Source organism: Diabrotica virgifera, chromosome 2, assembly GCF_917563875.1.
Source record: "Diabrotica virgifera virgifera chromosome 2, PGI_DIABVI_V3a".
Taxonomy (NCBI): Eukaryota; Metazoa; Arthropoda; class Insecta; order Coleoptera; family Chrysomelidae; genus Diabrotica; species Diabrotica virgifera.
In genome coordinates this window covers 230,711,421-230,724,370 of record NC_065444.1, presented here as the reverse complement: position 1 = coordinate 230,724,370, position 12,950 = coordinate 230,711,421, and positions in this window count along the sequence as shown.

Here is a 12,950-nt window from a genome sequence, read left to right as displayed (position 1 = left end):
AATCAGAGAGTGCTGCAAGCACCTCTACCGGTTTCGAAACTTATTAGTCTCTCATCAGGAGGCACATATGCTGCTCTCCCTGATCCAACCAAAACAAACCCAGCGTGCAGTCCCGAATTGCAACGAACGAAATGGCATAGATGCCCTAGCGGCAACTGCTAGCAAAAGACAAAGTTTTCACTCTAATGGCATACAACATATCCCACCAGAATGAAAACAATGGGAACCTTCTCTGGTTACACCTCCGAGGCTTCTACAATTTGCAAGCCATACGGATGCTGAGACTAAGGAAGATGAGGGAATTGTACAATTTACAATTCACGTCACATCTGCTCAGCGCGGTAAAGTTCCAACGAGACTGGACTAATAAGTTTCGAAACCGGTAGAGGTGCTTGCAGCACTCTCTGATTGGACTGGAATATGGTTCGGCTGTATTTTCGTTTTGCAACGAAATTGAAAATGGTTATTCATTTTTGAGTTACATTTACTCTGTGTGGAGTATGAAGGGAACCAGTCTCGTTGGAACTTTACCGCGCTGAGCAGATGTGACGTGAATTGTAAATTGTAGAATTCCCTCATCTTCCTTAGTCTCAGCATCCGTATGGCTTGCAAATTGTAGAAGCCTCGGAGGTGTAACCAGAGAAGGTTCCCATTGTTTTCATTCTGGTGGGATATGTTGTATGCCATTAGAGTGAAAACTTAGTCTTTTTCTTTTAATTTAAAATACTTAAAAATATCTATCTCCAAAAATAAAAAAGTCTCTAGTCAGTCCCCATTTTTTTCTGCGAAAAAGTGATCCCAAGCAACCCCTTAATCACCACCCTAATTAAAATTAGTCATTAACCTTATTTGGTCTTTTTTATTTATGTATTATTAATAGGTTCTAGAAGTTTGACCAGCTCAGAGTGATTAGTTTTAAAAAAAATGGCGTTAAAAGCGAATAACGAATTTTTGTAGTTTGGAACAAATGGCCTTTTCTTCAAAATAGTAATATTAGCATCAGAGATACAAAAAAATGTTTAAATATGAAATTTAATTCCCAAAAACCTGGTTTGCAAAAATTTTTTTACGGCGAAAAGTGAGTGAGCTATTGACAATTAAAACTTGTAATAACATGCAAGAATCACTTTTACCAACCCTTTCAAAGTCACCTCTTTTTGCGACTGAGGATTTTAAAATGATATAATATTAACAGTCCTATAGATCTAATAAAACCTACAAAATTATTTTTTAACAAAGATTCTAGATAAAAAATAAAAAAGTTACGGTTAAAAAATCAATATATTTTTTTTGAAAAAAAAAGGAAAAAATCCAATTGGAAGCATAATAATGTAAGTTAGCGGTGTTTTCAGTCATTGGCCTTATTCATTCTGATTTATTTATGTATTATTAATAGATTCTAGAAGTTTGACTGGCCTAGAATGATTAGTTTTGAAAAAACTGTAGTTAAAAGCGAATAACGAATTTTTGTAGTTTGGTAAAAAATGCCATTTTCTTCAGAATAGGAAGATTAGCATCAGAGAGAGGAAAAAATGTTTCAATATAAAATTGTAGGTTATTTAATTCCCAAGAACTTGGTTTGAAAAAAAAATTTTTACGGCAAAAATTGAGTGAATTATAAATGAGTGTATCATTGATTTTTCTATCTATCACTTTCGGTAGCGAATAAATCGAAAACTATTAATTTTATCAAAAAAATGTATAGAACCTGTTTTGCTTAGAATGAACGTTTTTATCAACTTTTGTGGTCAAAATATAATAAAAAATTCCCACCCCCCGAGATGGGGTGGCAACCAACCCCATGGTAAAAGCGCATTTCGGAATCATATAGATTTTGATCCGTGGACTATCCACTCCTTATTCTCAAATTTTCAAGCAAATCAATCCATTCTGTAAAATTTGCGAGGTGAAAAGCTTCGGTTCCTGGCCTATTAGGTCTTTCAGTACTTTCTGTAACACCCGTAATAAACTTTTTTTTTTAAATCTACCGCTTGGGAGCTGTCATATTTCCTCGTTAAAACTACCCACTCCGCTGTTTTGACTAAAATTGTTATTGGTTTTTTGTTTGTAAAATATAGTAAATAATCCCTCAAATAAAGTGCCGAAAATATGTCGTTAGTTGAGTAAATTTCAGTTCCGTTACGTCCGTTTAAAAATATTCCCAAAGACCACTGGGACCACATACGGTCTCTTTCTGTTTAAATATTTTCCTAAAAAACGCATAATTTTTCTAATCTATTCACTTTCCCATTAGAAATTGAGTTGTGAACATCCATTCTCACCCTACGCTGAAGAAGTTGCAACATTACCAAATCTTAATTTGGTAAGGGAAATGCATGTACTTATTAATATTACCTATATCCTACATATTTTTTCATTTTTAACTTTTACACTTTACTTTATTCTTTGTCGCTCCGTCGTTTTTATAAGGTTCAATATTTGAGTGGTGTAAAAAGCCAATTTCTTCTCAAATTAATACCCGTACTCCTCGCTACACCAGCAAATTCCTTGGACTCCAGCCTTCGTCATAAGGAATTTGGCAGTAAAGAAGGCCCACAAGTTGTTGAAAATCTCCATCTAATTTATTGTGAGCACTTTTCTTTCTTAATTCTCAGCCGACTGAGAAGTGAAGTTATTTATATAAAAATTATATAAAATAAAAATTCATCTATAATTTTCACAACCTTTCCAGTTCGTTATGGTCGTTCCAAGTGTTTTGGATTCTAACCTATATTGATTTATCAGATAAAGCATTCTTCCATATTGATCTTATTATGTTGATTTGCTCTGCTTCTGTTGCTATTCTATTCTGTGATGTTGTGATCACCCCGATAAGCTCTTGCATTCCTATAAGTTTGTTTTTCCAAATCCACTTCTATCTTTTGGACTGGGACTTTCTTTGTTTTATTCCTTTATTTTATTTTTTTTGCAACCAAAAGTTTGTCTTTCAATAATCAAAATCAATAATTTTACTAATAAACCTTTTCTGTGATTGCTGATGTCGTAGCTTTGAAATACTTTCTGCTTGGAACCAAGGTTCCTCGTAAAGAAAATAAAATGAAAAAATGGATATTGAGAGCTATTTGAAGAAAGATTTTCGGCAAGCAAAAGTTGTATATCTATTTGCACCATAGATTTAAATAATTAAATATTTGGATTTTATGAAGTTTCCAAACATTTATGCATGTGGGGGAAATGAGAATGCTTAGATGGATGAGTGGAGTGACAAAAAAGGATAAAATTAAAAATGAGTATATTAGGGGAACTCTAGGTGTGGCACCAATTGATGCCAAAATGAGAGAGCATAGGTTGAGATGGTTTGGTCATGTTCAACGTCGAGACGCTAATCGCCCAATACGAAGAATTGCTGAAGTGCAGATTCCTGGAAGGAGTAGGAGAGGAAGACCAAAGAAGACCTGGGGGGAGACGATTAGGCAGGACATGTTGGTAAAGGGGTACATTAACATTGATATGACCCAAGATAGAATTGTATGGAGAAATGCAATTAGGGAAGCCGACCCCGCATAGGGATAAGGCAAAGAGAATGATGATGAAGTTTCCAAACATGTCTTTTATGGTTGTAATGTATGTAGATTGATAAAATTTTAACGCATGGAATATTTTGGATTTATGAAATCGTTGTTTTACTGCTTTCGTTTACCAGAATAACCTTGATTTTCTTGAACATTTAAAAAATATTAAAGTATAGACTTTCATTTTAAACAAAAGTTATAATTAACCTCATAAACAATAATTTTTTATTGGCTATTGTTAAAACATAGTATTTATTTTTTATGGATTGTACAATCAATTTCATAAATTTCTTAAAATGCGATTACTCAATGTTCTAACCTATTAAAAGATATGCAGAGCTTGAAATATACAGTATGTAACAAAAAGGTAGATCATAAATTAAATCACATATTCTGAGATCAAAAATAGTTCGATTGAACCTAACTTACCTTCGTGCAGATTGTGCACATTTGTATACGAAAAAGTTACAGCCCTTTGAAGTTACAAAAGTTAAAATGAAAATTGATTTTTTCCAAAACATCGAGACCTGTTAGAGATTTTGTATTGAAAACGGGCATATGGCTTTCTTATGGTACATCTTAAAAAAAATGTGAGACTTCCCAAATATTTGTGTGCGTTCCAAAGAGCGTAGGCGCAAAATTTCGAACCAATGCTTTTTAAATGCAATAATTTTTTTCGAATAATGGGATAACTAATACATAATTTTGAATAATTTTAACTCAGAATGAAAGATCACATTATTACCGAGAACCGAAAGTCCCTTAGAATAAACAAAACGTTCCTTTTGAATGAGATATTTGAAATTAAAAATGACCCTAAATTTTCACTTCTTTTTTGCCCCTGTAACTTATTAACATAAACATTAGAGAAGTTTTTAGTGACTTTAGACCCTAGGTAATAATGTAATCTTTCATTCTGCGTTTAAATTTTTCAAAAATACTTATGAGTTTTCTCAGGATTCGAAAAAATTAATACATTTAAACAGCATTGGTGCGAAATTTTGGAACTACGCTCTTAAATTATTATTGTAGTAGCATTACTTAAACACAATGTTTTTAAAACGTTTTTGTCCCTTAGTACTTTTTCGAAAAGCCAGTTTTTATTGCGATGTTTTGAATATTTGTAAAATCCACCACATAATTGTAAATGGTTAAGTAATATTATAGAGACCTGGCAAAAATATTACTTAACCATTTACAAATATGTGGTAGATTTACAATTGTTCAAAATATCTCGATAAAAACTGCCTTATCGAGAAAGTACCAAGAGGCAAAAAAGTTCTAAAAACGTTGTGTTTAACTAATAGGGGGGGGGGCAAGGGAACAAAACTGCGCTAAAATTTTTATGGGGTGCACAAATCAATATATTAAAAAATCGATTTTCGATTTGTAACTTCAAAGGTCTGTAACTTTTTTATGTGTACATTTGTACTAAGGTAAGTTAGGTTCAATCGAACCTTTTTTTGGTTCCAGAATATGAGATTTAATTTATGACTCCCATTTTTGTTATACTCTGTATAATAGTAAACGGGAATATTTATTCTACAATATCCATATCCTTGAAGACTTTTTAGAACAATGATTTACAAGAACAAATGTGCCAAGTCAGTCACGCTTAGTGGGACCCAAAATTATTTATTCGATAAATAAATTATGCACGATATCAGTGGTATATGTAAATATTAATATCTAGATCGGAACTAACGAAGCAGAACATACGTATTATATTGTGTTTGATTTTTTTTATTTATATGTGGAAACATGTGCTAATTTATGTGTCGTTGCATATAGCTACACATATATTATGTCTAGTAGATTGCAACTACTACTTCACGAAGTACGTTCAGTTTTCCGTCTTTGTCATGCATACAAATATTTTACATGTCACCACAAAGGGAGCATGACGGAGGTCTAAGCTTTGAAATTGACCAATACGGTCAGTCAATCCCAGTGTTCTCTATTTCCATATAGTATTGTATTCTTTGTATGTAGGTGATCTTGATAAAAACGTTCATCCTTTGTTTTTGTAATATGATGGTGTATTTGCTCGTCTAAAATGAGTTGAATAACAACGCAGGAAATAAGTTACAACAAATAGCACCAGCTGCGGAGTTAAGATCATATCTATGGTTAAGATAAGCGGAAGCAGAATTCTGCAGTAACAAAGAATGAGATTCCCAGCATGGGAGCACCTGAGCAAGGTATGCAATGATCAAGATATAATCAGGAATTGATGTCGATGGTTTGAATTGAAAATGACCTTTATTTATAGCTTTGAGTTCGTACTCACAGAGTGGTGGGGGCAATTCTCAAGCCAAACGACCAATAGCAAAATAACAAAGTTATTAAGCGATGCGCGTCGTAATGCGCAGTACCTAATCCATGGATTCTGGCACCAGGCCACATACATTTTTGTACACGAATGTTACTTGTCTTCCAGAACACTTTTCGATGTTGTTTTGCATCCTTTATAACAAATTTTACTGATACAGTCAGTCTAATATAGTTACCGTTGCACGTCATTATCTAAGTCAGAGATATAAGTTGACATTGTTGCCCAATTACAAAAAATTCTTGAATTCATTTTAAATCAAATATATCACATAATTTTTGCGGAAGTGGATTATACAACAAAACAAATTAATATTCAAAGTAAATAAATAAAAACTTCAGAAATAGAAAACAAGAAATAAGTTTTAATCTTACGTTTACCAATTTATGCCAAAATATCACTTTCGTTCGATTACAGTAGTTACAGTGTGTCCCAAACAAATGTGCTTCATAAAAACGCTTTATAATCTATTTATACAAATTAGATGAAACATTGTGTATTTCTTTAAGTTAACATTAATAGAAATCTTCAAATATTATTTCTACGCGTATTTAATAAAATATTTCTAATGGCTGTAATTCCAGTGTACTTGGCAAAATGATTTTAAAAAAGAACACACCTACCGCTTAAATATTTCGTGTTGGTATTATGAGACATCACTGGCTATGACGCTGATGACGTGCAACAGTAAGTATATTAGACGAAGTATATATCCCTTATATATCCTATAAGTTACGTATCCCTTTCGGTAACCATTTAAACATATGTCTACATCAACTTCTAAATTAGTTTGTATAGAGTGATGAGTGCACTAAGAACTGGCAAAATAATGCAAAAGACGGAAAATATATCACGCTGTGCAATAAAAAGAGATGAAACTAGTAGAGGTGGGAAATTATCAGTAGTAATTGCACAAGAGCTCTAAAATTCTATATTAATTTTAGAGATCGAGTGCAATTTGTTGGGATTATTTCATGAATAAAACTGTTCAAAACCAAAATTTTATTGTAATTTATTTATGTAAGTACAAATTAGTACAATTAAACACACAGTTGTTACAAATATTAATTTGACGGTTGAAAGTCATCACTTTTATAATTTTTAAAACATTAATTATCATTAATGTTACTGAACGTATTTTTTCGTAGCAACGAAGGGCATCTGGCGTAATATACTTGACGACGGGAAATTATCAAAAATTATCGGGTATAATATCACAAGAGAGTGAGAATAAATTGAAAATAATGCGACAGTTTTTCGAAAATTTGTTGTCTGGCAATAGACGAGAGCCCGCAGGGCTCGAGTGGCTATTGCCCAATGACAACAAATTTGAGTAAGAATGAAGCATTATTTTCTTATTTATTTTTACTGTCGTGTGATATTCGTATGATTATTTTTTAATACGTATATTATGGATATTTTCTTAGATGTGACAGTTGTCAAAACTAGGAAACTAATTGCCATTAAACAGAAACAATCTACTTAAAAAAATTCTATCGGTAATTTTCTACAGTAGATAATTCTCAGTATAATTTTTATCTGATTGGACAGAATTAAATACGTGATCAAATATCTTACTATACGATTGGAAGTTAAAATCATTAAAAAATAATCGATTTAATTTAGATTTATGTAGCTTACTATCGGTCAGAATCTCCTATGAATGAAATAATCAAGGAAGCTCAATACCGACAGTACTGGAAGAAATTAGGGAAGATCTATGTTCAAATTTGGACGCAGAAGAGAAGGCAAGATGATGATGATGCTGTTGAACAGAAATAAGCCAGGTACCACACTAAAGTTAGATTTATAATACTCTTTCTGGATCCCTGTATCAGCTTGTAGAGATCTAGTGGATTATTGCCATATGTAGTAGTCTTAAAAGAGTGTTTGCAACCTACGATCCAAATCTCTGCAGTAAAATTGCAGGGTAACTATGAAACTGACTCATTGTATGTAGGTGTTCAAAATAAATACTTATAAGGTTTTAAATAAAAGAAAGTTTTTAAAACCCTACTCAAAAAAAAACATGTAATTGGACTTCGTAAGTCCTAGGTTTACACCCAAAGTAATCGAAAGTAGAACTGGAAGTCGATATTTGAACTGTTCGTGTAAATTTGCGTCGATTGATACGATTTTACTGCTGTAAAGTCATTGGCAACTCTAAAACCGGAAGCCCGATGTCAAATTTCTCATCTTTAGTACCATCCTTGTGTTATATGCTTTCATTCGACACCTCATTTGTCATTCTATCTGTAATAATAACGGAGGAGTTGTATTTGCGGACGGACAGACAGCCAGATAGACAGTCATGAAACCGAAACTATATATTTGTTCTCGTCTTGCGAAGGTGCGTCGAATAATATACCGCTTGTACTATTTCGGTCACTTTGAAACAGTACTTCTGGTCGAATTTTTAAAATTGGAAGTCCTAGGTCAAATTTCTCACCTTTAGTACCATCCTTGGATTATAAGCTTTCATTTGACACCTCATTTTTCATTCTACCTGGTTTAATGACGAGGGAATTATATTCGCGGTCGGACGGACAGACGGACAGACAGCCTAGGTCAAATTTCTCACCTTTAGTACCATCCTTAAATTATAAGCTTTCATTTGACACCTCATTTGTCATTCTACCTAGTAGGTATAATGACGGAGGAGTTGTGTTCACAGACAGACAGACGGACGGACAGACGGACGTGGATAATTCAAAATTTTCACATTTTTTCAAAATTGAGTGAAAACAATATTATACCTAAATAAGTAAACAATGAATATCTAATTCGCTATTAATTTACTACATTCGATTATACCTGTATAGTTGCAGGAAAACTGAGTTATTCGTAAAAAGTCATCATACTTTGATACAAAACTTGCGACAACATCTGAAATTGATGGTTTAGTTGTTACAAGCTGTGTTAATAATGAAATAACCAAAAGTATCGTATATTTCATTGTTATTGGTTTTCCGAACTGGTTTGCGGAGATTTTAGTTGAGTTGAACATTTTATTTAGAAAAGTGGTCTGCAAACAACATTACCTTCTTATGTAATGACTCGTCCATATACAGGAAGGCTTATTTAGTATCTTGAAAATTAAGCACAATTTCAGCTGAAAATACATTTTTGTTTCCTGTTCGGATATCGTTCTCAAAATACAAATTAAACAAATTATGTTGTTTAAAAAACGCCAAAATAAAGTTTTTTCAACTGAACTTTTAGTGAATTCCTATTAAAGATAGTAAAGAATATTAAAATGACACCAAATAACAGCTTCTCTCGTATTTGATAAATCATTATAGTAACAAATGGTTAGCTTTTTCTGAGTCCATCCGTCAGAAATAGGAATTGAAAATTTTAATAATGCATAACCAAAGTTATGAAAATGTCAAAAAACAAAAATTTACCACTTTAGCCCTTATGTGAACCACCAATAGCTTGAATACGTAAACTAATACAAATATGTTGGCTGCTGGTTCAACAATCAACTTGATTATAAAAAAGAAGTAAGAGCGAGAATAGAGGTAAGAGCGAGAATAGAGGTATAAGCGAGAATAGAGGTACTTAGCCGACAAGGCTTTATCAAAATAAAAAGCTTATTTTGTAACAGTAGCATTAAAATCAGCCTTAGATGTCGTTTTCTGCATTGCTATGTATGGTCAATACTTTTGTATGGAACGGAAGCCTGGACGCTCAACATAACGCTGATGAAAAAGTTAGAAGCCTTTGAATTCTGGCTTTATAGAAGAATCTTGAAAATCCTTTGACAACCCACACCACCAAAGAAAATGTTCTGAGGAGGATAGGTACAGACATAGAGCTGTTAAAGATCATCAAAATTAGAAAAGTTAGCTACCTGGGACACATCATGAGAAACAAAAATGAGCGACTCGCGCAACTTATCATCTAGGGTAAGATTGAAGGAAAACGGGGTCCTGGTAGGCGCCAGATTTCATGGCTTAAAAATATTACTGGACCAGCCTTGATTTAATATCTATGTTTAGAGCTGCATGAGACAGAGACAAATTGGCCAGTGTAGTCGCCAGCCTCCACTAAACAAAAAGCACCACAAGAAGAGTGATGCTTTAACGCTCCTCCTATTCTCTTAATGAGACTGATGCGTTTGGATTTTCCTCTTCGAGCTCTAAATACCGTAGGTCTGTGCGGCCTTGACACTGATAAAAAACATGCAGAACCAAAAATTATCCTTCTACGTCAAGTCCATACGACTCAAATACTTATTGAGCTTACGTGTCCAGTCTAAACTTTTACTCTCATAAAAGCCCGACTTTTAAAGCCCTACTTTTACTCTCATAGTCAGTAAGCTGAATGTCTCTTAACCAACTCTTGAGCCTGGTGCAATTGTCCACCATTACAAAGACTATTCTTGAACTCATTTATCAATGACTGCTGTTTTGTGTGTAACCCCAAAAGAAGGGCTCCGAGCCAATTAATTCCGCATAACACAGGACAGTTTATTAGCCTTCCCATTGCCTACGTAGTCTTAGTATCATGGAACCCAGGCTAGTCTCAATATATTCCGACTTATTATTTGGCAAAGGGTACCCAAACAGTCCCACACGAGTTTTGAATCAACCTGCGCCCTGCATAGAACTGAGAGCTTTTAGAGCTGCTTAACTATCGTAGTAGATCACGATTGAGTCATTCTTCACTTGCAGAAATATCCATAGAACATGTTTGTATTGCGGCAACTTCTTCCTGAAATAAGGTAAAATATGTTCCCAGCCTTCATTGGATTCCTTTCCTTGGTCTTGTATATTATAATGAATAAAAAGGAGAAGAACAGTAAGTATGGGCCATTCCACGAACATACGCCTGTTTTGGATTACTTCGACAACGAATATTTTACTGTGCAACATAAGAAGTACGAAACTAAATGGCGCTAATAATTATTCCAATAAACAACAATGTAATTTGCAATTTACTTTCGTTCTTCTTATTTTGCATAGTAAAATATTCGTTGTCGAAGTAATCCAAAACAGGCGTATGTTCGTGGAATAGGGTATACCTATATTATAATGTCAGACTAGTGACACCATGTTAGAGAAGTAAGAAAAATTACATTTTTAAAATTTAAATGAACTGTAAACGATTTTTTCTTTAAATAAAATTGCATGTCTTGGAGCTTTATCTACACGAAAATTGTCCTTTTAGGGCAATTTTGCATTCCAAAGACCTTAAATTACCGCTGCAAATATATTCCAATATGCTGCTATAATGTTATGGTGTGGTAGAAGCCAAAACGACTTTTATTTCAATTTTAAATGAAGTGTTATCTAAAAAAATAAAATATTGCTACTAAATATTTAATAAAAACTTTAATTTTTATTCTTTACCGCTATAATTTTAATAGTATATTATGCAACGAGCATTTAATGATGGTCATTATGAAGCGAGTATGAGGGTTACGAAACGAGCCGTATGCGGCGAGTTTCGTATAGAGTACGAGCTTCATAATGATAATTAAATGCAAGTTGTATACACTATTTTTTCTATGATCATTCGCAACAAAAAATATATTCAAATTTATTAATTTTGTAACACAAATAAATTCAGTAGTTTGTCAGTTTGTTTACATATTGAGAACTGCCAAAGCGTATGTATTTGACTCGTCATTGGTCACTGCGCGTGTACCACCTTTATCGCGAATGCCATATCGCGATCTTATTGGTTAAAAATCTGTATCTTAATGAAAATCTGTATCATAATGAAGTTCATTATGATACAGGTAGTGACATCATAAGTGATATATTATAGTATGAGAATAGAAAAATAATTTAATATCCGACTGGTATATTATTTGACAAATAATGACATGATTTCGGAGTCAGATAAGTATGAATGTATTTCCCTAGGGCATTGTTTTGAAAAATAACCCCCTAGGGTATTAAATTTAAATAACTAGTTAAATACTGTCAAGTTGCCAAATAACAACCTAAGTCAAACTATGGTTACCACAATTATTACGTTACGTCTATTGCTGGTAAATATACTTATTTGAAAACTAATTCATTTAAAATTCATTCAAATTTTTTGCATATAAAGAATATTTAGTCGGATATTAAACGTTGAAGGCACCACGGGTATTATAGATAATTACCTTTCGGTCAACTTATATGCCTCGGGCCAAAGGCCCTTGGTATATACGCCATTGATCTCAAGCGTTATTATCCTTATAATACCCTTGGTATAGTATTTTTACTACAAAAACGTTATTACGTAGGTCAAAATTTTTGACGTAAGAGAACTGTCAAAACATTAGAATGTGACTTTTCATTATTGCTATGTTTATTATAAACACGGTAATAATGAAAAGTCACATTCTAATGTTTTGACAGTTCTCTTACGTCAAAAATTTTGACCTACGTAATAACGTTTTTGTAGTAAAAATACTATACCTTAATAACTAAAACATACCTACTTATAAGAGTTATCATTTAAGTCATATACTTTCGTAAATATTAGCCCAAAATTGAAAGAAAACTGTAGAAAGCTTCTCTTAATATTCGAATGTTGATTGAATTGCCAATTTTGTACTCTTTGGTTGATCGATCGAACTCAGCTTTGAATAGTGGTCACTCTTCTGAACATCCATTGAACCTTGGCAATTCCTCATGTTTACAAGAATAGGATGGTGTAGCAGACATCTGTGAAATCGCTTGAGCCATCAGAACAATTGGGTCAACTGGAAGATTTTTTGATTGCGGTAGATCCTTTACTTGTTGTATCTCTTCCACTTCAGTTTGTATGATCACTTCATTTGAATGATTGGTTTCGATAACTTCACCATCATCATCAGTTCCTATATACTGCTCTTCGGCGATTAATTGTCGAATGACTTCAGCTTTTTTCTTTTTAAGCTCTTCAAGATTCTTAAGCTTTTCTTCTTGAACTAAACTTAACGATTGTAGGCCTTGTAGTTTTAGCTGAAGGTGCCTCAATGTCTTCTTACTTTCTTGCAGGTATTTTTTGTACATTGACTAGTTTCTCGGCATCATCTACACTCAGATCTTCTGGAGAGATCTCTTTCAGGGTTAAAAGTCCTAAGAGGATTGTTCAACCTT